The following is a 27,730-nucleotide window of genomic DNA, read 5'->3' as shown; positions in this document are numbered from 1 at the left end:
CTGCAATAAGAATATTGCATTTAAAGACATTAATTGTAATATATAAGACGAGCTACAAAAATTTTAAAAAACGTTAGTAAGGACTTATTGCAAGAAACAATAAAAAACAAATTACCAAAGTCAGTTCCAACAAAACACATGATTATCTTCAGTAACTACAGAATTATCAGAATAAAATTGATAAAGCAAGTTATCAAGTAGAAACATTTATTATTTAAAATAAGTTACCGTTTATAATTGAAAACTTTTTTAAAGAAGTTATGTTTACAGTAATGAAAAAATTTTGTTTATTTTTAAATGACAACAAAAAGTCGTATTTAGGAAATGCAATAAGGTTATAAAGTCGCTTAAATCAAGTAAGGACTTTAATCAATATGTTAACATGAGAGCACTGATAGAAAAACTATTGCTCATCTGAGAATTTTTATTAGAGATATTTTTACTAATTTTTTTATTTTAGTAGAGTTTCTTGGTTTAGTTCCAACACGAAGCACAACAATCGGTGAAATTTAACAAGTAAAGGTGCAATGCACCAATACAAAGTTTTTAGAAGTACAATTCCTTCTTTTATTTTTAGTATAAAGTTTAATTAAAGTTTAAAAAGTGTCTTAAAAAATATATCAATATAAAAAAACACTGTTAAGCTACTTTATAATATTTTTAATAAAGAAATGTTTATTTGCTAATTTTTTTGTGTCAATTCTAAATTTCATTACTTTACATGTAAAAATTGTTTAAAATTCCAGGTTTTTTCAAAAATTCTCAAATTCAAGTTTATTTTCCAGAATTTTTAAGCATAAATTTTCAAGTTCAAAGCTTTTCGGGATTCAATTTTTTTGGGAACACTGATTGTTTACACCTAAATGTACACAATAATATAAATAATATTTTGAATTTTATCAGCTGCAAGACTTAAAATTTAACATATATTATAATTCAAACTAACATTTTCGGTTGAGCAAAACTTACATCATAAGTTTAATTTGCCACTCTTTCAAGCGAAAAAACCAGCCTGGGTCAACAAAAACTAGTGATGTACCGGACTCACTATCCGGGTCCGGGTCCGGCCGGATATTGCCATTTTTGTCTGATATCCGGATCCGGCCGGATTCTAATTTGAAAAAAAAGTCCGGATCCGGTTCCGGCCGGACTTTAAATTTGAAAAAAAAGTCCGGGTCCGGTTCCGGCCGGATTCTAATTTGAAAAAAAAGTCCGGATCCGGGTCCGGCCGGATCCTAACAGAGATCCGGCCGGACCCGGTCTAGTTAGTAAAAAAGAGCATACTGAAAAGTATTTTTTCAAAAACAAACCCTGTGTAAATTAATAAGAGTCATTTTCGTCAGTTAAAATTAAACACCTACCGTGATTGGCTCATTTTGTACACATGACTAATTTACATTTGTTTACATTTAAACTATGAAATAAACATTTCATGAAATGCAACTCTTTACATATGTTGTAAAATTGAAAACTTTGGAATGAATACTTGCATTATTTATTGTTTAAAGTTGAGCTCAGAGAATATTTAGAGTTAATACGGTTGAATGTACGAGCCAATAAGAATCATCTGACGAAATGTTTTAAACTAAATACTGATGCCACAAAACATCAGAACATGACAGGCAGTTTATATGTAATCAGTTAGTTAGTTTGGTGTGTAGCTTGAAGCAACAAAATATCTTGAACTTTTTTGTGAATGCTTATTGTAAGTAGTGTTTTGTTTTAAAAGTGAATATTTCATCAAGTGTTTAATTGTTTAAATATTTAATACAGTTTTGTAGTTTAATAGTTTATTAAAAATTTTTCAGTTTCTTGTTTACTAATAGTTTAATTTAATTTTAGTTTTTTGTTTTAAGTCTTTTGATATAGATTTAAATAGCTTCCAGTTTTTAAAGTGTTACCAAAGTAATTAATAATTTTGTATATGCTAGTATTTCTTGTTGTGTTTTATATAAAAGATTCATCACTCAAAACTGTCGTGTCTGATTATAGAAAGTAGTCTCAGTTATAATTTAGTATTTGTTAGATATTAATTAAATAAGGTAGTATTTAAATATGATGGGTAGTACTAATAAGTTAAGTGTACCACAATCAGTCAACAACTTTACTACCAAATTGTCAACCTTTGATAGCTGTTTTACTGATTATTAGATTTAAGTATTTTTTTCAGTTTTTAAAATCTCTTTCTGACTCAGGCTTATTTATACTCATTCTAACTAGTTTTATTGACTTAAACAGTGGCAACCTTGCTAATTTGAAAATTTTTGGGAATTTTAGAAAATCTTGGACTACCTCAGGCTAGTTTAGTTTTATATAAAAACTCAGGCTAGTTTTCTTTTAGATTTGAATGAGTTTGAGCTGATCCAGTTTCAAATATTTTGTAATTTTCTAGTGTATTTTGTTTAAGAACTTGATTTCAGATTTTTAATTGTAAATAACACCTAAATTTGTAAATCTTGTGGCTAGCTGTTCTACTTATTATTAGATTAAAGTTCTTTTTTTTTTAGTTTTTAAAAACCTCATTCTGACTTAGGCTAGTATATTATAGTGATGTACCGCACTCACTATCCGGGTCCGGGTCCGGCCGGATATTGCCATTTTTGTCTGATATCCGGATCCGGCCGGATTCTAATTTGAAAAATAAGTCCGGATCCGGTTCCGGCCGGACTTTAATTTGAAAAAAAAGTCCGGATCCGGTTCCGGCCGGATTCTAATTTGAAAAAAAAGTCCGGATCCGGTTCCGGCCGGATTCTAATTTGAAAATAAAGTCCGGATCCGGGTCCGGCCGGACCCGAAATTGTGGGTCCGGTACATCACTAACAAAAACATTCCTGATGTTTTTGTGTACAAAAAACAATTCTAGCCAAAAACTTATAAAATGACTTAGTTGGCCTGAGATTTGAAATTTTAAAATAGTGATAGTCTGAGTGTTTTTCAATGTTTAGTTGTTTATTTGCTTGAATTTGAACTATTTTGATTAACAATGTACAAATTTGATAAATTTACCATCCCTAAATCTAGTTTATATTAAAAAGGTAGCTCCAAAAAACAGCAAATGCGTGTATTTATATGCAAGGCATAAAAGTTAACTTAAATTGACAAAAACAATGTTTGAGAATAAAAGTGTATACCTAACAAAAACTATAACAATTTATGTCATATATACTGTTTTAAATGTGTCTGTACAAATTTAGATACTACATGTAGAAACAACAATGTTAGAAAATTATGCAAAAACTAAACTTAAACTAACTAAAGTATTAAATAAAAAGTGGTTTTAAAAATGAGCATCTTTTTAAGTTGATTTAAAATAGTTTAAGTGCAAAGAAAACTTCTAAAAAATTAAAATTTGTAAAAACAAAAGTTAAATAAACCTTATTTCTTATTACTATGTTATTTTAAATGTTTTTACACTAAAATATAACATATACTAATAAAAAATATACAAAAGAAATTTAGTTATAAAAAATATTGAAAAGAATATCTAAGCTATAACGAAATGACACTTTAGTTAATTACTGTGCATTACTTTTGTACAAAATGGAAAACGTTTGCACTTAGTTTATTACATAAATAACTTATTAAATTCAATCATTCTTTACACTCTTTTTTTAGATAATTACTTGCTGTTGTAAAAAAGAAGTTATTATGAAACTCAGAAAAATATCCTGTTAGAATGCTAATCTGTCTTTTTTACATCTTTAAACAAAAGCAGTAATTTCTTCTAATAATTTTTAAATGTTATACAGAGACTTAAAACCAAACTAATCAAATCAAATCGAATTACCGAAAAAAATTTAACTTGAAATATGTTTTTGCTCAGCGGGCATTTACATGCTCGTGGGCCACAAAATTTTCTTTTGCGGGCCGCATACCATTCAAAAAAAAAACGTGCTCGCGGGCCGCAGATTTACTCTTCGCGGGCCGCAATTGGCCCGCGGGCCGCAGTTTGTCGACCCCTGATCTACATGAACTTTTGACAAGCGTAGATCAAAAACTTTTAAGTAAACAAAAATTAATTGCAAAATAAATTTCTGTCTCCAATTTTTATTTAAAATATTTTTTAGATTGTTAAAAAAAGTGTTTAAGTAGCTACAGTATAATAAAGTAAAGAGATTGAATCTGTTTTAATCAGTAACTAATAATGAGGTTTAAAAAGTTTACTAACTTTTGTCTAATTTTCAATTATATATTTTTTACTTATTATAGTTTCGTAAAAAAAAAACTGTAAACAAGATTTCATAGTAGTTTAAAATTTCGAAAAAGTTAGAATTAATATTTTTATTTTTTATAATCGGCTTGTTTAAGTCAAAATTAGCAAAAGACAAAAAATAAAATCACCTTAATATTTTTTATAATCTAATATCTAAAATAAATATGTAAACTCAAATCTTTCAATAACTATACATTATAAATAATATTCAAAAACTACTTTAAATCCATAAATACACTTTAAATGTTCGTAAACTTATTGTAACATTCACCGCGGTCTGTATCATAAAAAAACTGGCCTAAATCGTAACCCAGAAGCAAAAATTTTGATTACCACCGAAACAGCAGCCGGTTGATTGAGACTGAACTCCATCAAAACTCGAGATTGAGAAGATTTTACGAAGTCAAAAACTTCACATCTGTGTTTACCTGGCCCGACGGCAAACAGTTTACTTTGCACAATGACCAAAGTGTGATTGCTAATGGCCTGCACCATGCTCAGCATGAAAGTCTACGTGATCGTACGCTTCGACGGTTTTGGTCAAATTGCCTCCTCTAACTTCAGGGTTACCACTGGTGACAACAAATTTGCCTCGGTAAACGGCGCAATCCGCGCCATTGATTCTTTTTGCGTTCAACCTACCTAGGCTTGTTTGCAGCTCGAGTCTTTCCAGCAGTAGACGATGCAAGAATTGAGCACTCCTTCTCCGTAACTCCTGCAGCCAATGACCAGTATTTTGTCCATGATAGCGCAGACGCAGAACTCTCTTCGGTTACTAATTTGCGTTAAAGTTCTTCAAGTTTCAGTTTTACTTGAAAAGTTTAGAAGCGTAGAAATTTGATCGGTCCAGTTTACGAAAAACTTGTAGAGTTGGCCGTTTGAACAAACTGCTCCGTATTCTTTGTCGTCGTATTTGTTCAGGTTCAAAGGTACATTTTTTTTTTCAAATTTAAGTTTTTACCGTCAACCACAACCAAATTTTTTTCTTCAACTCTAAAACTATAACATAAAAACAACTTTGACTACACTTTACCGACGATACCTGCTTTCGGTTCGACCGTTCTGTGGACAGACCCTTTTTCCTTCCTCTTTGTATCGAATAAAAATTTTCTTTGCAACCGTCACTTTCGCAAACAGAATGTGTTTTAAAACGCGGTTAAATAAAAGCAGGTTTCGTCAGCAGCGACAGGCGTGCTGTCAGCAAAAGATTTTTTGCAAACATGCCTCGTTTCCGTGCTTCGTCTGTAAGCTGCGATGACTACTTCTGAAGTCCTGAAGTGATGTGTAGTTCTGACGATCTGAGTATTCTTCTGGAAAGGGTGAAAATTTTTTGTTTTCGTTCACCATTGTGAAGCAACGTTCCATATAATGGATTTATGCATCGGCGAGACTCGGAAAGTTAAATGTGCAAGACAGTTGATAAAAAAGTGATACTTTAATGACATCAATTTTCTTATTAGTGTACTTGCAATTAATTCCTTCTAAAATCTCTTTGTAACAGAGTTTACTATTCTTAAGATATTAAATGAAGTCAACATCATTTTGTCTGTATTTATCTGTTAGATATTAATGTATATTATTTCTTGTTGAGTTTTTAATTTAATAAGAATAAAAGTTTAATATATTTATGTGTTTGATAGCTTAAAAAACTTACTAGCTTGCCTATATTTGTTGACTATTTGTATGCAATGTTTGTCTATTTTTCTTTTAGAAACTATCCTGCAGTTTTTAATAAAATCATGACTTTAACAGTTTTTAAATATATCACGACTTTTTGTTGACTTTTGTAGAGTATTTGCAATTTCGTCGTTATAATAGCATTTTTACTGATTATTTTTTCAACTTTGTTGTTGTGTAATTTCATATTGCTTGTTTTTCAATAATATTGCTTGTTTATTGCATAATTACTAAAAAAAAACATAATAACTTTTAAATACTTACACAGATGATTGTTCTGTTTTAATTAAATGATTAGACAAAATATATGATACCAACAAATAAATAGTAAGTTATTTCTTATCTATTTTGTTTTAGTTTCTTAAAAAAAAAAAAACTATTATAAACTAAGCAGTTTTTTTTTATACTATAAATTAATTTTAACAAAACACTAAAAAAGTAACTGCAAAATCTTTTTAAGTGGTTTCATAAACTGAATAGACTTATTAATAGATTATACATATGAATTCGAGTTCCAAATAATTAATACACATTTTATAAAAAACTTTAAGCCCCTTGAAATATACTTTTCAATATTTTAAAAACAATCGTAATTTTTTGTTTTTTATCTTAAATAGTAACGTATCTTACTTTAAGTTTGGTATATAATTTAGTTAATATAGTTTATTATAAAATGTGTATTAATTATTAGGACCTCAAATTCAAATGTATAATCTTTAAATAAGTCTGTTCAAACTATATACAAGTTTGTATATAATTAATCTTTTTTAGAATCTTCTTTGTAAAAAGTTTTTTCTTCTATTGGCTTTAAGTGCAGAATTGTCGATATAAGTTAGTTAATGTTTTAACTTTACTAAATATAACAGATAATTATTGTCCAAAATTTTATTTAGCAAACTTAGTATCATTTTCCTAAATTTGTAAACTTTTGACAAAATAACAAAAAGCTTTTTTTCCTTTTGTAAAGTAGAACTCGAATTGTTTTAATAATCAAATATATTGTAATTATTGTCTTGTAAACCATCAGTTTTTTAGTAACAAAAATTAAAATTATCTTTGCCAATTTTATGTATTCGAGTAAAAATATAATGAGTTTTAAAGAACAAAAAAAAAATACTGTAAATTTTAAAACTATCATATTAAACTTATAAATTTTAAATATGTCTTTTTTGTATAAAACGTCGCAAACACCTCAAGTATGTAGCACAAATATTTAATTAAAATAAATTATGTAGCAGTTATACATACATGGTTGCCACTGATCAAGCTGAGAAAAATTTCCTGACTTTTTGCCAAAATTTTCCTGACTTTTCTAAATCAAACTCTTAAATTAAACTTATTCTAAAATACATAATCTAACACTTGAAACTATATAAAGCTTTCCATCTAATTTCAATACAGGTTAAAAACAACAGTTTTTTTCTGAATTCTATCATCAAACTTCCAGTACATCACTTAAACCATCTGTGTATGATTGATGTTTGTAATAAACAGCTCTATCAGCAAAATACCTGTATTATTACAATATAAACACAGCTTGTCTGAAAAAAGACACAATTTTTCCTAGCATAAATGTATCTAGATAAACAAACGACATATAAGGAATTTTTGCAATTAAAACCTTGAATTAATAAAGAACTTTCACAACTAAAATCTTGAAACTATAACAAATTTTTACAGTTGAAACCTTAAAACAATAATGAACACAACTTTTGAGAATTTCCTAGCATAAATGTATCTAAATAAACGAAACGACATATAAGGAACTTTTACAATTAAAACTTTAAATCAATAAGGAACTTTTACAGTTAAAACATTAAACAATAAAGAACTCTATCAAATACTGTTTTTTTTTAATGTATGTACTATAATTTAATTTTTCAGTTTGTTTATTAGCACTTCAACCTCTTCATCTAATGAAGATATGGTTGCCTTCATCTGGTCTGCATTCGGCTTCAGTATACACATTAACTTGTTACATAAAATACTAAACTAGCAGCTTAGTTATAAAGAACTCAATTATTTACTTAAACAAAAAACACTTTGATTCTAAAATTATGCTAGATAAACTTTTGTGTATATATTACAGTTTCACTATGGATGTGTCCTTGCTACAGATCATCAATACTAAAAAGCTTACAAAATCTGCTTGTTCAAGTAGGATACTTGTTCAATATGTTAATAGAAAATTTTTGCAGTTTTATAAAAGGATATTTTACTAATTTATACCAGATGAAGGCATTGGAAATAAAATTAAATATTTTTGTAAATTTCTAGGAAAAATTTTTTCTGACTTTAAAGGACTTTTAATTAACTTTTACCATTTGAAGGTTTTGGAAAACAAGGAATTTTGTAAATTTAAACTGAAAAAATCTGACTTTTTTTTAATTTTATCAAATTTTCTGACTTTTGTCATTTTTTTAATTTTTTCCTGATTTCCTGACCGAGTAGCAACCCTGTACATAAGATTGGTTTTAAACATACACATGCATTTATGTAATGTTTTAATTGTTTATAAAATATACAATTACTAGAAATTGCAAAATTAGCTTTAATCGGTTACGTTTTTTGCGTGATCAAACAGGCACAGAAGCGCACACGTCGTCACTTTTGCAATTAATTATCAGTTTAAAGAATAAACAACACCTCAGATACTTTTAAAATCTATAAAAGCATTTTGCAGAATATTTATTCAATCATTAGTTAAAGTAAGTTTGATATTTTTTGAACATAAAGGTGAAAAAACTTATAATAAATTTTGTTTCTAAAGATAATATACCATATATAACTAAAAACTTTTTTTTGGAATAATTATTTATGGTTTCAAAAACATTTCATCAGAAATACTTTAATGGTTATACAGACCATCTTAGTTTTAGCTTCTCTAAACAGTTTTTAACTTTTAAGCATACTTAAAAATTGAAAGTTGGTATAAGTTTTTTTAATCTAATATTAAAGTACAACTTAATTTAAAGTTTTCTATTGAAAATTTTAATAATGTCAAAAAAAGAAATTATAAACAAATAGTTAAGTACAGTGCATCCTTGCTTATCCGGACCTCATTAATCCGGTCAGTTTCAGTCGAGAAGTTGAAGTCAGCAGATACTGATGGCTCAGTATCTGCTGGACCCGTTAACTTATTTTTTTGTCTTAAGCCCTTCTTAGTCTTAATCATTCTAATAGTATAGTAATCACTTAAATAGTAGCTTAAATTAAAAACAACCGGTTATAAGTTACACTGCACAGTTTAATAAACAATATTTAATAACAAATGTGATTTAAAAATACGTATTAACTCAAGTAAAATTATACACAAAAAGTTGATAAAGTTAAAGAATAATTCAATAACTTCTTTAATAAGCAACAAAGTTTAATCTATAACTTGGTACTTCTTTTAAAACAACAAATTTACAAAAGTTCAAACACTCAACTACAATCCACTCAGAGTTCCAATTCAATGCGCTGTCATCAACCAGAGTTCATCAATAACTGCCCGTTGCTACAACAAGAATAGCATTTTGTATTAAAAATTCGTCGTTAAGCATACGTCATAGTGCTTTAATAAATTTAAACTTGTCAGTGTTTACAACTAGTTATTTTGTAAACTTATTAACTATTATCACAACGCAGGGACACATAGCGATTACAAAGTTAATTAATTAAATTTAATTAATTCAGTAAAATCAATGTTTTCTTATCTTAAAATCTAAATACATAAGTTGTTTACAATCTTATTAATTTTTTGCGAAATTGATTTTAAACTAACACATTTTTATTTGTGTTAACTATTTAGTTCGTTGAAAATAAATTACATTAGTAGAAAACTTAGTTTGGTTTTATTATACGAATTGAATAATATGAGATAGTGGGTGGGTGTCACTTTTGCACAAAGGGTCATTTTTGCACGAAGACACTTTTGCTGATGTTGAAACTAGTTTTCTTTTTAATTATTTTTTTTTAACTATCACTGTTACCTCTAACCATTGAAAGATCTATCTAACCATTGAAAGATACCATCTAACTTTTTTTCTGATTAAGTTTGTTTTTAATTATTACTATTTTCTTTTTTTTTACTAGGACTGTTACCCCTAACCCTTAGTCGGTTTTTTATTTTAATTTTTTTTTTTTTGGTTTTAATTAATATATTTTTTGGTTATTTCTTCTTTTACTGTTACCCCTAACCTAACCCTTGGTCGATATTTTTTTCTAATACTAGAAAAAAAAACAATTTTTTTCTTTACTCTCGTGCAAAAGTGACCCTTCGTGCAAAAGTATCTTCGAGCAAAAGTGTCCCTTCGTGCAAAAGTTTCTTAGTGCATATTTGTCCCCAAGTATGTGTATCAATTGAAAAAACCGAGTTTTGTTTTTATCTGGCCAAAGACTAATCTGGCAGTAATTACAAAAAAGCTTGCCCAACATGGCTAGATTGATGCATTGCACAATAAAACTTGAAAATTTTTATAACAAACTATAACCTTAGTTAACTAATAACTTAATATTATGAAAAATAGCTTATATAACGGTTCTATTATGTATCAGCAAATCTAACAATATTATTTTTTAATTATTTTAAAATGAGTAACAAAAAAAAATCAATTTTACTTGAACCATAAACACAAAATAATTTAGTTTTTTAGTTAAATGTGTTTTCTTTAAAATATTATAAATTAAAAAAATTGTTTTGCTAATAATTTCATTATAAAAAAAAAATTACTGTCAACAGTAATGATAACTTGAAACCTACCAAAATGAAACATGACTGTTTTTTTAATTAAATAGTATAATTCACATTCATTTTAAACGGACAATTTTGATAGTTTAGACTTAAGAATTACAAAAACTGCAGTCTAAATTTAATTTGTCAATATTAATGTCCTGCTTGCAGCATTAAAAAAGGCAATGCACAGTAAATTTTAAAGACAAATATTTTAGTAGTAAGTAATAAAATTACTAAATAGTATTTTTAAAAAAAATTATATATTTAAATAAAATAAAGATTGGAATAATTATATTCTGATTCCTTCTCATCCTCTTGGATCTCCTCTTTCTCTATTTTACTTAGTTTCTTTCTGATGAGAGATTGCAAAATGTTGCAATCATCAGTTTACTTTTACCACTCATCATTATTTACATCTAAGCTCTTCAAGATGGCTCAAACGTCATTGCAACATAGTATTTGGTGACCAACATTGTTTTTGCTAAGAACCAATTAGCTGTTACGCAAAGCCTTTGAGATGTACTTGTCATTCACCCTCAAACCATGATAAAAAAAACAAAGCCTGTGTTAGCTAAGGGTGAGGAACACCTCTTTGTTGCCAATCTTTATTATTAGTTAGTTTTGAGAATATAACGAAGGCATTGTTGTTGAAAAGTAGTGTTTATTTTTCTTTTGCATAACTGACATAACAGAGTTCTGCAGACGCAGGCACAACATACAGCCAACTTTTTACAGATAGCTTATCCCAAACTCTTGCATACAGTCTATCAAAAGTACCTGAAGCTTTAATAATGCAAGTTCAGTTTCCACTAATGCGTTAGACTTGATATCAAGCCAAGACTATGTAATAATTCTACAATATAGTCAAGGTAGAATTTTCAATGATAAATTCACATATTTTCCAACAAAAAACTATTAAAAATTATTAGGCTTTTATTTATTTAATGTTTTAAAAAGGCGTCTTACTTGACTACATAATCAAATTAGTGTTTTAAATAATGTTCAATAACACTTGGTGTTAAAACACAAATTATCAATTGAAATGAGTTGTTAAAAGTAACATTTTAACTTTCTGAGTCTAAATTTTTACCACAACTACTATCAATTTGACTTTTGAATGTAAGATTAATTAAACTTAATTGAATAATTAAGTTAAAAGAATTTTATAATGAAAAAAATGATTGTAAATATAAAGTAACTTAAAATGATACAGTTTAGATTTATATATAACCCAAAGTTTTACAGCAAAAAATTGTGATAAAGTTTTAACTCATTGAAAAAAATAGGTACACATTTTATAGTTTAAAAGTTGTTATACTTACCCTTTTTTGGCAGTGGTTTTGTCAGAAAAACATATGGTACTCTAATCCAACTGTTTTCACATGGCCAATATTTTATTCTGGGAGTTTGTTCAGGAAATTCATAAAATGCATAAAAATAAGCATAACAAACACAAGCCATAGAAGAACCAATACAAACTAAAATATGCCAAAACCCATGAAGGTACTCAAACTTAATAGATTTACAGTAATTTCTATCTAGAATCCAACAAATGAGTCCTAAAGTAAACAAAGAAGATGCAACTTTACCTACATGTTTGATTTCATCATAGTCACTGCTTCTTACCTCTTTTACTAAAAACAAAAATCCAGGAAAAACAAAAGAAAATAAAAAAACATGGTTATACTCAGGTCTTAATAAAGAAAGAGTGGTTGCAACTAATCCAAACATAAATAATGAAGTATGATATTTCCACCTATTTTTTCTTACTAAAGACAAAGGCAAATAACATGATGGCACGAATGTTGCAAAGGAAGCTAAACAAACATACAATATTGAAAGTTCATCTAAAAGCTGTCCAAACAAACTCAAAGTTGCATGAAAATATGTAGATCCAATTCCAACAAAAACAAGTAATAGCCATACTATGCTAACTTGTCTGCACACCTGATACTTGTACTGCTTAAATAAGTGATTTAGTAAAAGTGGAATAACAAAAAATACTGCATTGCTTATAGTATTCCAAAATTCTGCTACTTCATTGGATATAACATAATTTGATTCACACCAGTCTATTTCAGATGATTGAGGTAAAAACTTTTCTCTTAAATACATACTTAGGTATAAAAATTACTTCATTTTGATATCAAACCTAAAAAAAGTATTTAAAACTTGTGACAAACGTACAAACTTAAGTTTTTTTATTCCTATAAGGAACCTATTGTACTTAACAACTTATATTTGTATATCTTAAGAATTATTTATAATATTAAAAATCTGTAAAACAAAATTTCTAGCTTGGTTAAGGCTGTAGCTGTTCCAACACTTTTGTTTTCTAAAATTAACATTGGCCCTTACATTAAAGCAACTATTTAATACTACAAGACCCTTTACACTAGGGTTTCCCAAAGTAAGCCAAGTGGCCCCTTGGGGGCCATATGGTCATAATTTGAAGCTTTTACTAGATATTCTGTAGTTGATGAGGAAGAACAAAAGTAGAAAAGTCTTAGGCGTTAAGGGTAGTTTATTGAGAAATCTGGTTGGAGGGGGCCATAACTTTTATAATTGCTTTAAAGGAGGCCTTTTAAAAAATAGTTTTAAACCTTGCTTTACACAGAATTAAAAAAAAAAACTTTTGAGATATGGTCAGCTTTTTAAAAACATTCTGATAAAAACTTATGGAGGAGAAATTTGTCATTTAAAATTTTCTCAGAATTTTGTAAAATATACTAAAACCTATCTTTTTTAAATTTTTTAGTAAATTATACTCAAATTTTTAAAGGAAATGTTCCTTGCATTAAATTTGTAGAAAAACTCCTATTTTAAGTATCGGTTAAATATTAATTTTTAAAACATATTTGGATCCGGTTTAGGCCAGATACTATTTGTTTGCATCTAGTAGATCACTACTCAAAATTTAATTTGAGTTTTACAAAACATTAAAAAGCAAATGCTAGCTAACAAATAAATCTTTTAAATGAGATAAACGCGTCTAAAAAATTCCTTACCCCATATTGCATTTAAACTCTCCAAATTAAGATGAAATTGTAGAAATAGTGATTTAGCCCCCCCCCTGCTTTTATATTGGTATACATATATGAGTTAGATAGCTAAAAAAAAGTTCAAGTTTCTTTTTATTTCAATTTACACCATAAAAATGAAGTTGCTTATTGGAGGATAGGTGTATTTTGAATAAGATCCTTATTTTTACAACACTACTGCTAAAATAAATCTGAACTTTTTTTTATAATTACATCGAAACTTTTAGTAAATCCATTCAGTAATTACTAATTTACAATGAAAAAGTGTTCATCAATTAATAATAAGAGTTAAAACAGTTTTTTGTTGTGATTTCATAGTTTCTGAAATTACAGCTTAAGTTTTGACTCAAAACTAGGAAATTATTTTTCAAAACATCTTCAATATTACATACACAGGTCCTCTTAACTTTATGTGCAGTAAATTTGCTACAAATGAAGTTCTTATTCAGAAAAACTCCAAGTGTCAACCAAAAAAATAATACAATTTATTCAGTTAGTACAAAAAAGGGTTACCCTTTTTGAGATTAAAATGCCAGCCTGGGGACCAAAAAATAACCTGAATTACACCAAGCTAGCCTAAGTTTATAAAAAAATTAAAAAATCTATTTGCATAAATTAAAAGCTGAAAAAGTTAAAATACTTAAAGTTATCAAAGTATTGACTAAGATATTTATAGGTAGAAAAACGTTAAAAAAAAAGATTAAAATTTAAAAAAAAGCATGATATTATAAAAAAAAAATTCAAACTAGCCTAAGTTGTTATGACCATAAATTCAGCATTCTTGAGTATGTCACAATACTGACATAGCTAAATGACTGGAAAGACTTTTAAACTTCATCTTAAATTGATAGTTAAAGTGTTTTTGTTTTTTAATCTTTTCAACTATTTTTTCCTTACATAGATTAAAATATATATTAAAAAAAAGTTTTTATTTTAAAATATAGCAAAGTTGTTATATCAATTATATAATAATTATATAAGTTATACTATTTGACTACTTAATTCAAATTAGAAAAAAAAGGTTATAGATGTTTTTAACAGAATTTTAATTGTGTCCTTCTTATAAATTTTAATTAAGAAAACAAGGCAATAATTTTAAATAAATTTCTGTAAAACTGAAAGAGAAATTTATAATTACAAAAAGAGCACAATTCTTTTACACAAGTATAATTTCACACTAGTTTTTGTTTGATAAATATTGTTAAATATTATTAGAAAAAAACTAAACTATGATTACAAGACTACTTTTATTGTTGAAAACTTATTTAAAATTTATAGAAGTATCTTACAAAAAACTGTTGAAGTAATTTAGTAGAAATACTTCTCAACTTAGTTAGATAGCACTAAGCATAACGAATGTCATAGATACTAAACCAAGTTTAAACTGAAGTTTAACAAAATGGTTAAGAGTTATTTTAACACTGTGATGCGACCTTTTTCCTTTCTTAACTTTTGTATTTAAGTTTCCGAGGAAGCTTAATCTTGTACTTAAATACTAATTGTCCTTTTTAATACTTAATATATTTTTTTCCTTTAATATTATATGAATTCTAAATTTTTTACTTTTTTTTTTTTAATTAAATTAAGAGTTGTATTGTTAAAAATAAACCGTTTAAAAATCGATCATTATAGCGTTTTTTAACAAACCTAATAAAAAATATAAGTTGCCCCTCCCTTGTCATACGCATTAACAACAGGGTAGCTAAAATTTCAAAATTAAAGAGTTCTCAATAGTTAAATAGTTTTTATTTTAATTTAAAACTTTTTGCAAGAGAAGCTGTGTAGCGATTGTTTCATAATGTCTGGCAACTATGATTGACAATGTTTTTAACAGTATATAAAAACAATTTATAAACTATACTTTTTTACAATTGTTCAAACGTTTAAAAAAGACAAACAATAGTTTTCAGTCAAAGTTTACTATTTATTTGCGGCATTATAACTAAAAAAATAAGTTTATTGTAAAAAGTTATGGTTAATTTTTAAACAAAGAGTAAAAAGTTTAATTTAAATACTTACAGTCACAAAATTACATTTTTAACTAAGTTATTTTAACTGGAACTGCTTAACTAAGTAACTTATTTACGTATCATAAAGTATGTTTGTCTTGTTTTTAAGATTAGTTAATTTCTAATTTCGTTTAGTACTTCGCTTTTAGTTTCTAATGGCTAGTATACTTAAAGTCCAGTCTGACTTGCATTTTTGCTATTTTTGATTAAATTTATTAAAACTTTATTTTTTTGAAAATTTTTTATATACTTGGGTAAGTTGGGTTAGGGATAGAGGTACAAAAAAAAATTGATGACTTAACAAATATGCAAAGTGTTGTTAGAAACTACTGAAGAAAATACTCTATTATTGAACAAAAACTGTTTTACCTCACTGAAAAAAGTCCAGACTAGACATGCCCTTGCTCAATTTATCATAAAAACTTCATCATACTAATTCGATTATCATACCACAAGCTTTCAGTAGACTAATATCCGGGTCTCAAGCTCAAACTCTACCGAAAGTTTTTGGTCTGATAATCAGAGTGTTTTGTAAAAATCTTTATGTGAATTTTTAAGTTAGAACTACTGGTAGCATTTGACATAAAGTAAATAAAAGTTCAAAATTTAGCTCGTTCAAGTTGTTTGACGACAAAAAAATGTTTAAAAAAAGGAACTTTAAATGCTTGAAATGCAGTTTAATATTACAAACTCTGAACATTGTTATAACATAAACTGTTAGTAGGTATGGTAAAAAGTCAGATGCTACTTTACTTTGTGAGTTTTAGAATTGAAGTTTTATGCAATCAAGATTTAATTGATATAAATTTATATTGTACATATTACGTAGTGAATTTTTCTTAATAATTTTACGTCTTATTTCCGGTTTTTTAATACATTTAGCAGCTTAACTACGATAAAAGTATTTATTATTAGTTCATATTTATAATTTCTATAAACTATAAACTAAATGATTTTAGTAACATTTAACTATAACCAAACAATTTTTAAATACAAAAAGGTTTCAATTTTTACTATTTTCAAACACCACAATATAAAGTGTAAATTTTAAAATTTGTATGTTTGTTGGTTGCGGGTAGCATCTCATTTATAGTAAAAGCATGCTTGCAGGCCACATCACATGCTTTGAAGCTTTATTAATAAACCAACTAAATTTATTTGCTAGAAGTTATAACAAAGTTAAGATAAATGAAATTTATTTTTCAATTATGTTTTTATTACACATACTTATGTTCAAAATGTTTAAAATACTAAAAAAAACAATAAAGACTAAAAATACTCGTTTTTTTTTTAAATTTTAATTTAAAATAATTATAAGACACTCTACGTGTGATGAAAACTAATTTATCCCGCTTAATAGTTTTTGGCTGTATTAAACAGGCCTCAAAACATTTTAAACTCCTAAAAATAGCTTAACACAACGTTTAACAACCACAACGAAAATATGAAAACATCATATATACAAAGCTTGAGATGCAACGTCGGTTTTTCTGCACACAACGGTCTCCTTGCCTTCGCAAAATCCTCCTTGGCCACTTTCGTTCGGCGCTCGCGCAGCGCTAAAAGCCCTGCTTTGGTGCAAATCGCCTTGATGTCGGCGCCGCTCAGCTCTAACGTAACGTAGTCTTCAAGTATGACGTTGTCACAGAGCGTTGTGTGGATGCCGAAAATGCGGCTCTTCTTCTTTTAGTCGGGCATCGAGAACTTGATCTTGCGGTCGACTCTTTCCGACCGGATTAAAGCCGGGTCTAAGGATTCGATGCGGTTCGTCGCCATGAAGACTTTGACGTCGTTGCGCGAATCGAAACCGTCCAGCTGATTGAGCAGCTCGAGCATGGTACGCTGAATTTCGCGCTCTCCTCCCGAATTCGAGTCTTAACGCCTGGTTCCGACCATCTACTTCATCTATGAACACAACGGATGGAAAACTTTCATCAGCAACCCTGAAAAGTTTACGAACGAGTTTAAATCCGTCGCCGAGGTGCTTTTGAATCCGAACTCGGATCCAACAATTCTGAGAAAAGTGGCAGAAGTCTGATTGGCGACTGCTTTTGGGAGCAATATTTCTCCTGTTCCGAGCGGGCCGTATAAAACCTTTTGGCGGTTTTATTCCCATCTCCTCGTAACATCCGGGGTGATTCCGAAGCAGCTCTACAGACTCTTTTGTTTCTATAATTTGCTGATCACGGCCCCTAATGTCAGTGTACGACTCTTTGGGAGATTTTTTGAGCTTCATCATGTTGACTATTGGATCCACATCATCACCATGTCCAACAACCGCATGAACCTGTTATTGGATAAAAAACAGTTATTCTAGTCTTTAAGAATACCTCATAGTATAGAAGTTGATGTAACTTAATTGATTTAGTTAGATAAAGATACGAGGAAAATGTTTTATCTACTTTTAATTTAAAAAACTATAATTAGAAAGACCTAGAACGTTGTGTACTTAAAATTGTATTTTGTATATTTTTATAGAAGAACGAAGTTTTATATTTTCCATATTAGTTTTTTTTCCAAAAATAACTTGGTACATAAAGCACCAAATTTAAAACACGTATTTAGTATTGTCTATTTTATCAAATAAAAGTGTAAACTTATAGTGTTTACCGTTTCAATGTTTTTTTTTGAAAGTAAGTATAAAAAAAAGTCTTAAGATTTTATGATTTACATTTTTTTCCAGATATCTTTTATTTGAAGCATCTGTTTATTTCTATAGTTTAGTTACAAGCTACACCCAAAAAGAATAAATCTTGTAAGACAAGAAAACTTATTAAACCATAATGAGAATGATAGAAATACATAAAAAGTACTTTATATTGTTAATGTGACCCTTCTTATTACATCGTAAGAGTTTTTTTAGTTAAAATCTATTTATAATTTAGTTTTAATGTCATCTTGATATATTGGAGTTTTAACAATAAATTTTTAAAGAGCTTCACAATTAAGGAGCCTTTATACAATTATGACAAAAGTTAAATTGTTAAAAAGTTTATTACTTAACAATTGTTTCACGCTAGAGCGATGATCACAAGTAAAAAAGTAAATAAACTAACAAGTTGCAACGGACAAACATTTTATATAGTTTTAGATAAGTAATTAGTTTATTAGGTGATTGGTTAATTAATTAAATTTTAGTTATATTCAGCAAGATAAATTATAATTAACGTAAATACAATTATAACAAAAATCAAACGACAAAACAAAACTACATAATGAAAACAAAGGTAGATTAAACTTGAATTTAGTAAATTAAGACTATAAATAAAATTTTGTAAAATTTATAAATTTTCCCACTAATTCTGATCTCAAGTTTAAAAGTTTGTTGTTGTCTGCAAATGCAATTTCGATTCTCTCCAAATTACATAGGGTGCAAATTTTACTAGGCTTGTTTTGGTTACTGCGATGAATAATTTCCTATTTTATCATTTTTCTCCAATCAGGGTTGCAATTTTTGATTTTGTGAATTAATCTACTTAATCTTGTGCTTTCTTTCTTCTTTACATTTTTAAAGGATTGCGTATGCTCGTAAAATCTACTTTTGTATTGTCTTCCAGTTGAACCAATGTAAATATGTTCTTTTTTGTTATGTATAAATGTTGCTTTATAAATGACTCCTTTGGTAAGACATTCACCTTTAACTGGACAATTATTTTTTGATCTACAATTGAATAATTTGCAGTTTTCTTCAGTTGTTTTATTTGAGTTTTGAAGTAATTTCTGATTGTGATTGGAGAAATCTTTTTCCAAATTGGGCATGCAAGAATATGAAGTCTTAATTGTATTTCTATTAAATATAGAACCATAAAAGCCTGATTTAGGGAAATGTCTGGATACTAATTTTAGAAATTCCTTCCCAATATTCGTCTTTATACAATTACTGAAAGGAGGATTGAAGTAAAAAACTTTCTTTTTCCTTAATTTTCTTCTACTTTTTCCAATAGGATTATTTTGAACATATGATAGTGTTGTTTTAAAGCCACTATTTTTTAAGGTTTTTTCATACAGATCTTTTATCTTGTCAAATATGTCTTTAGTTTTGGATAGTGATGATAACCTTTTTTGTATCATTGATGGAATTTCTTTTTTTATTGGGTATGGGTGATTAGAATTAAAGTTCATATAAATATTCTTAGCATTTCATATTCATCTTGATATACGCTAATTCATTTTTTGGTATCAATTCAAAATTTATACATATAAGGTCATTTGAAGACTTTGTAAGAATCACGTGTATTTAATAAAAGTAGATTAAAACCGTGCATTTATTATATTTCTAAAACATAATATAACTAAACAGTAACAGATGAGTTTAGAAGTTAATGGTAATAATGAAAAATAACTGATAAGTTTGTTTTTTAAGTATACGATGAAATTGAAAATTTAAGATTTAAGTTTGACTATATACCTTATATAACTATAGATTCTTTGATTTTATTTATATTTTTTTCTTTAGTTTATCAACTTTAAACCGAGATATTATTAAAACTGATTGAATGTTCTTTCTTCTTTTGAATTTACAAAAAAAATCTTTTAAGTAAGCTCTGCCTCATCGAAAATGTAGTTTATCAAACAAAAATACCTAGCTTCTAAATGCCTTTCAGTTTATGTTAAAGACAAACCTTTTCATAAGTTTTATAAATTAGTGTATTTGACTTATTAAAAATGTTTTGACCAAAAACTATCTCAACGTCGTTGTAAAACGTAAAACATGAGTTGAACTTCACATAAGCTTCCTTATTTAAGTTTTGACAAAATTTTTCAGTTTGAATAATATGTTTGTTTACCGGCAAAAAAAAACCTAGTATATAAGAAAACCTTTCGGTTATCGAGCTATACACCACGGATAAAGTAATAACGGATATAATGAAAGTTTACATATCCAGTATTTTATAATAATATTCTGTTTGAATTTAAAAAATAAGCTTTAGTTTATAAAGAACATGAATTAATAGCAACTAAAAGTTATTTAATTAAGTACATAAAGAATAAAAATTATACTAAATAAAAATTGAAGATGTACTTTATGTAAATAGTGTTTAAATTCGGTCAAAAAACCTTGAGTTTCACATTCATTAGTTTTCAATTTAGAAAAACGTTTAATATTTTTTAGCGTTTATTGTTCTTGATTTATTTTTTTGTTATTTAAATTAGTAAAATTATGTTTAAAGGTAAAGTTCTTTGTTTTTATAATTTCATAAAAACTGTTTTATTTTAATTTTTATACAAATTTAAGTTAAATTATGTTTTGATTTGTTATAATAAGTATTAAAAAAATTATTACTTTAAATAAATTAAACCCTTTTTTTAATTAACATTGTTGTAAAATACTTTGCTATAGCGATTAAATTGTAGTTTTTGTTTATTATATAGTTTTTCTTGAAATTAAATTCTAAAAACATGCAATGTGTTGTTAGTGAGAGGTTTCATAAAAAATAAGAAGATTTATATAACCTTTTACTAATGAACACATGTTATAAATGATATTTGAAAGCTTAAATATTTATTAACTTCGTAATTATCTGTTTCAAAATAACTTAAATAGTCGTTATCTTAAATATTAAAATTTATGATTTCTAGTCGTTATAAAATTATAAGTACTACTTCTTGTTAATATACTTTTTTACATAAATTTCAAATATTAACCTAACACTGACATATGACACTTAACAAATTTTGATGTTAAGCTTGTTACTTTAATATCAAAATATTGTTTCATTTCTGTAAATTTAAAACTAAAGACTTAAAACACTTTTTTTTTGGTTTGAACTCAAAACTGTGTTTTGAGTTTAAAAAGCCGTCAGCTGTCTCGTACAACAAATTAGTTTGTTTACACACAACAAAAAAGTTTATCTCATTAAAATTTGCTAAGCTGGGGTTATTAAGTTAAAGTCTAAGTAAAAGAAAAAAGCTATGTCACCGGGTTAATTGCTCCATTCGTTATTTAGCTATATGATTTTTCATCATACGTCATAATTGTTCCATTATCTGTCATTTTTGCGTGATTCTTTTTAAATATAGTTAATTAATCCATTTTAATTAATATTTATTAACTTAAATGAAGCCATTTTTAGTTTAAATGGACTAATTTAAACTTTACTTGTTTGTTTTTATTAATTTAATGAGGCCAATATTGTATATATTTAGTACAATTAGTTTGAATCAAACTAATAAACATTCATAACTTTAGACTATAAAGGTTGGTGAACTTAAATTAAAAACATTTGTTTGCACCTTTCTAAGCAGTATAGAGTACTTTGGATTTTTATTGTAAACCAATATTTAAGTACTTTTATTTCGATGTTTAAAATAAGATATACAAGGAAGTTGTTAATGTTATTTAGTTTTTATATATTACCTTTAAACTGCTTTTGGTCTGCGACGACTAAAAAATGTCTTTAAAAGTAGTCTAATTTTTTTTTGTAGAATCGTAATGCAAAACAGTATAAATGCTCAAAAGACGGCTACTTTATTTTTTGTTTTAAAGTTAGATTCATGCAAACTGATAGGTTACAGCTTAGCTTACAACTTACCCTCAGTGAAACTGTTATTACAAAAAAAGTTTAAACTGTTGCTTTTTATAATATTTCTAAATAAAGTTTTATAGTCAAAGTTTAGAAAGATATTTTTTATAGAAATTGAAATCAATTAAATATACTTAGAAACTTTTAGAGTAAAAACAATAGTCAAGTTTAGAATTAGTTTTAGAACTTTTATTTAAACAAAGGACACAAAACTTTTGAAAACTATTATTACCGCTATTACATTTTAAGGTACTACTATACAAAAAATAGAAAGTTGACCGTGAGTAAGCTTGCCTTAAACTTAAATACGACTAAGTTGTCATAATTAGTACAACCTTTTTTAATTGTTTAACTAAATGTGGGGTGAAAATCGGTTATGTTAAGTTTTAAAGTTCAAAGCAATAAGTTATTCATAACTAAAATGTTGTTATGTTAATTTGTTTAAAATAGTAAACTAATTTAGACAAAAATAAATTTCTTTACTTAAAATTGTTTAATAATCGTTTGTTTTTTAGTAGTGTTTTGTTTTATATAAAACTTTTTATATTAATTATATATACATTTTTTTATATTTAAATATATTTATAATATGAAATTAAAGTAGTGTAAGACTGTCTAATGAATAAAAAAACAAATCTACTGTATAAAAAATTACAATAAAACAATTTAAACATTTGTCTTTTAAAACAATAAAAAAAGTACTACGATAATCTTACTAATGTTTCATTTTATTTTTAATAATGTAAGCTTTAAGCTTTAAAGAATTAAATACTTTGTTGCAATAATCGTTTAAAGTAAGGTGTTAAATGAAAAAAGTTTTTGGATAAGAATATTTAAAAAGTTTAAAAGTCACCTGCCAGTAGGAAACTTAAAAAAAAACTTTAATAACAGTTCCTAATTTTCAAACAGATGTATTGTTGTTTTTAGAAATTTTATTAACCATTTAAACTTTTAAACAACCTTGCAAGTTTACTGCACGTTTTGAAATTTACTTTATTACAAACTTTAAAACATATCTTTACAATTTCATAAATTTAAGATTTTTTTGTTTTGTTTGTAGTTATTAAAGAGTATCTGAACTAAATACCAATTAAAAAATGTTTACTTCAAAGAATATTTATTATCAACCTTTACAAAATGTCTTAAATTTATCTAGTTTAAATTAAAAAGTAGCTTACCTAAAAATAAATGATCTAACCAGATTTATAGACTATTCATAATACATTGGCATACTATATTACAATTTTTTTCAAGTTATGCTTTACAACTTAAACTAAATTGAATATGAAAAACATATATGTTTTGTAAAAAATCGTTGTTTGAAAATAATTTTCAAAACCATATCAGCCGTTTTTTAAGTAATCGAACTAAAGCTATTTTTTGGATTGTTTATAATAACTTTTAAAAACTAAATTAAGAAATTAGAATATAATTTCAATTTTGTTTATTTTATATTTTATTTCAATTATCAAAACTATATAATACGTAAAAAATACTTTAACGCAGCTAAAATTTTCTAGTTTTTATTACAAAAGATATATTTATTACAAAATGACTGTAGCAGAAGTAAAGAAAAATATTTCCAACAATCAGGAATTGTGTATAGATCTACAAGAAAGATTTAAAAACAACTATCAAACATTTTATGACAATCAAAGCCCGTGTGTAGGTCATAATTTCTGTAAAAATGCTCTATACAATTGCATTTCAAATACTAAACACTTTTGTCACTGTGAAGCAGTTTGTAATTATTCACCACATAACAAAATTAAGTTACAAAATCATTCTAAGAAAATTGCTGTTCTTCATTCTGCAATGAAAATTAATGGTATTGGAAGGAAGAAAAAGAATTGCAAGCGTTTAAGTAAAAAAACCACATATAATATTAATTGGGGTGTCATGGCATTTTTAAGTATGTATTCTATTAATTTAAAAACAACCATTAATTTATTTTAAAGTTTTAAAACAAAAAAATTTAACTGTTTTTTGTAAAAATTAAAACTTTTCTTTTTATTACTTGTTTCTAAAATAAGTTTTAGAGAATTTAAACAATTATTATATACTATTTAAGAAACAGTTATTAGTTATACACTAATTTAAAAACAAAAAGAATTAAATATTTTATTTAAACAACAACAAAAATAATTTTAGAGTTTTTGGAAAAGGCTGGATTTCCAACAGATCTAGAAAACCTTTCTTTGGACAACCTTGCTTATATTTTACCACGTTTTTATTCTCAACTTAGGAAATCAGATGGTAGCATGTATGCTTATAACAGCCTTATCAACATTCGAGCGATGATAAACACTTTCCTAAAGCGCAAATACCCGGAAAAAGTCGATATCATATCAACAACATCTGGACTATTTAGGTAATTTCATATTTTATAAACATATACTTTTGATTTTAATGTTTAGATTTTTAGCTTTACAAAAAAAAAACTAAAAAAAAGTGAGTAACTAGGCACTATTTAGTGGGCCCAAATCGCGTTTACCTGGAAATAGGAAATAAAATTTCTTAAAAAATCATTGTCTGTGAAACTTTTATTTAATAACCATAAATGCTTTGGTTTAATTAAGACATTGCTTTCGATCTAGTGTGCACATAGTTTTTTTCTTTAATGATCTACTTTGCACAATTAATAAAACTCGCTTAATAAACTTTTGTAACATTATACAATTAATACTCTTCATTTTAAAAATGATATAGTTAATTTTTTATTTCCGACTTAAAATGCTTTTTTACTAGGTACGCGAATGAAATTTTCGAAAAACAGTTAAATGCAGTTAATACTACCATGAAAGCTTACAGAAGCTCACCAATGACTGAAGCACATTTGAGTCAAATTCATGAAGCAGGGTTGTTTGCGGTGAAACGTGAGACTGTCCAAAATAAGGTATGTTTTAATATGTTTTAATTATAGTTTATAAAATTATTTTTTTTTAATTTTGCTATAGTTACTTATCACAACTATTTTAGAAAAAAACTTAGACTTTCAATCGAATACATGTTAGTTTTCAGCTCTTAATTATAGTATATTTAAAGGTTTGGTTTGACTTAACTTCACACTTTGGGTCTGTAGCAATGGAGCCTCTATCTGAATGGACCTTTGATATGCTTCTACCGTTTTATGATCACTCCTGCGATAAGTTCTATATAACTTGGTATAACCCATCTACTTCTACAGGAATGGAAGTTCGTATCACATTTATTTGTAAACATTTTGATAGTTTGTTTGTATTCTTTACTCTTAAAATAAGGTTTTAAAAACCAAAGCTTAAGAGGTAACAATATATTTAATTGTATAATAAGAAATTTATAAAACGACAGTTTATGAACTTACAATGTTTTAAATTATTTACTAAAAAACTTACTTCAAATTTCTGTAAAATTTTAATATACTGTAAAAATTGTAGAAATCAAGTTATAAACAAACTTAAAATTAAACAAAATTATTAGATAAACTAAAAAAAATTCGAAATTTTAGCAACTATATTGACAATTAGTTTTGATTATTTTATGAATTAATACTTTGTTTTCTAGGCTCGTTTATACGAAACAAGAAAGTCAAACTGTCCTATTGGTAGTCTATGTCTTTACTTCATGAGAACTGCTCTTAACAAAACCAACAAACCACATTTTGTGTTTCAGCGAGCTGTTCCAATTAAAAACAATGCAACTAAATGCTGGTGGTTCAGTGGAGCATTGAGCTCCGAAGATACCAACCAGATTTTACCTAATATTTGTGGTTAGTTGCAGTATGCTACGAAAAAAGTAGTACAGTTTTCTTAAATATGTGTCTACTTTAAAAGTTTGTTCGTAGTAATTCAAAAATATTAATCAAACAAAATTAATAGTTTTTTATATATTTAACATATTTAAAAATAAATTAAAAGTAGTAAAAGATTTTCGTCGCTTTAGTTTGAATATACGATCTTTTTAACATTGAGCATAAAATATTTTTTTACAGATTCAGCTAATTTACCTATAACTTATACAAACGAATCGATAGTAAAGCAAAACACTTGCACTTATCATCCAAATTTTCCAGCTTTTACACAAGGGATTAACAACGAAATTTTGTGTCAAAAATTCAGCTTATTAGATGTATACAGAAATCGAGTTGAGGAACAACTCCGTAACTTTCATGGTGAAAACTGGCTGAGCTGTTTAACTAAGAAAAAATAGTTAAATAAAATTAGGCAATTAGTTTTTTGGTTATATTTATGTTAATAGTCAATTCAAAAGATAAACTTAGAAACACTTATACCTTTAAAAAAAAAAAACTGTTGTTTTTTAATGTGTTTGTTATCTTTTGTTATTAGAAAAAATTGCTTATGTTGTTTTTTAACTAACGAAATGTTTTATATTTTGAAAAATTTTAACGTAAAAAATACAGGGTTAATAGATAAATATATTAAGATTGCAGTAACCAACTTTATAATTTTTGAAAAAGTATCAAACTTCTTCTTGATGTATAGAATTTAGTTATTTCGTAAAACTGTCTTGCAAACTCAAGAAGTGTAGTTTTTTAGGCAATAAAATTGACAAAATCAATAAATTAAAACTTTAGTTTGAAACTTATTAAGTTGTTTTCAAGACTATCTAGTAATTAAAAATAGTAATAGTTTTTGATAAATTAGTGATGTAATGATTAATAAAAACTAAAAAATTTAAACTAAAAAACAAAGTACGACTAGTACCAGTCTCAGTTTAAAAACTTTTAATGTCATAAGGTGATCAAGTTAATTGGTGTACTAGTTTGTTCAAAATATTTATCATTATTATTGACTTTTAGTATTTTGTATCACTCATAAATCTCTACTATAAAATTTGTAAGTAAACTTTATCATTTAGAAAAAAATTAATTCATTTTCTTGAAGAAAACTACCATTTAAAAGACTATTTTTTATTAGATTTTTACTTTCTTAGAATTTATAAAAGTTTCCATAGTTTTAAAGCTATTGATCTACATTCTACAGAAGTGTATTGGAATTTAAATTTTAACAATTATTAATGAAAGTGTCTAATTTATTGTAAAATTTATAGCAAAGTTATATTTAAAATGGTTTATACCATGTATACAACATAAAAATATAAAAGTCGTTTTGAAACTTTAACAAAATTGGAAATAAAAACTTTAGATAGTTTTTTTATTTATTGCTTTAGCACATTGTGAAAAAAATTTAATAATAATGTTTTTAATTTTTAGTTTTTAGATATTCTTTAGTAGATAATAACTAAGCATCATGAAAATAAAAAAAATTCAAAGCAGCTCCTTAATTTTTATTTTGAAATGAGCAACTAAGTTAATTGTAGTTTTGTAACAAAAACTCAATTTAAAAAAACTCGAAACAAAGTTGTAATGTGTTTTTATAAGTGATCTAATTACGCTCAAAGAAATACAATTTTTCTGCTACATTAAACTTTTTTATAAGTAACTAAATAAACTTTGGTAGTTTTAAAACTGTAACACGAAAATTTAAATAAAAATTTTAGATACGTACCGACTACACCTCTTAAAACTCCTAATGCAAGTAAGGTACTAG

General features: G+C 26.5%; 2 pseudogenes; both read right to left on the bottom strand.

The window, feature by feature from the left end:
• Positions 1-11,898: 11,898 nt before the first annotated feature.
• Positions 11,899-12,753, bottom strand: LOC145829559 (alkaline ceramidase 2 pseudogene; annotated as a pseudogene).
• A 4,357-nt stretch (positions 12,754-17,110) lies between these two features.
• On the bottom strand, positions 17,111-21,652 carry LOC145828594 (26S proteasome regulatory subunit 4-like; annotated as a pseudogene).
• Positions 21,653-27,730: the final 6,078 nt, after the last annotated feature.

The sequence above is a fragment of the Thalia democratica genome, chromosome 2, assembly GCF_965202585.1.
Source record: "Thalia democratica chromosome 2, ktThaDemo2.hap1.1, whole genome shotgun sequence".
Lineage (NCBI taxonomy): Eukaryota > Metazoa > Chordata > Thaliacea > Salpida > Salpidae > Thalia > Thalia democratica.
Note: the sequence above shows the minus strand (reverse complement) of the source record. Positions and strands in the feature narration are given on the sequence as shown.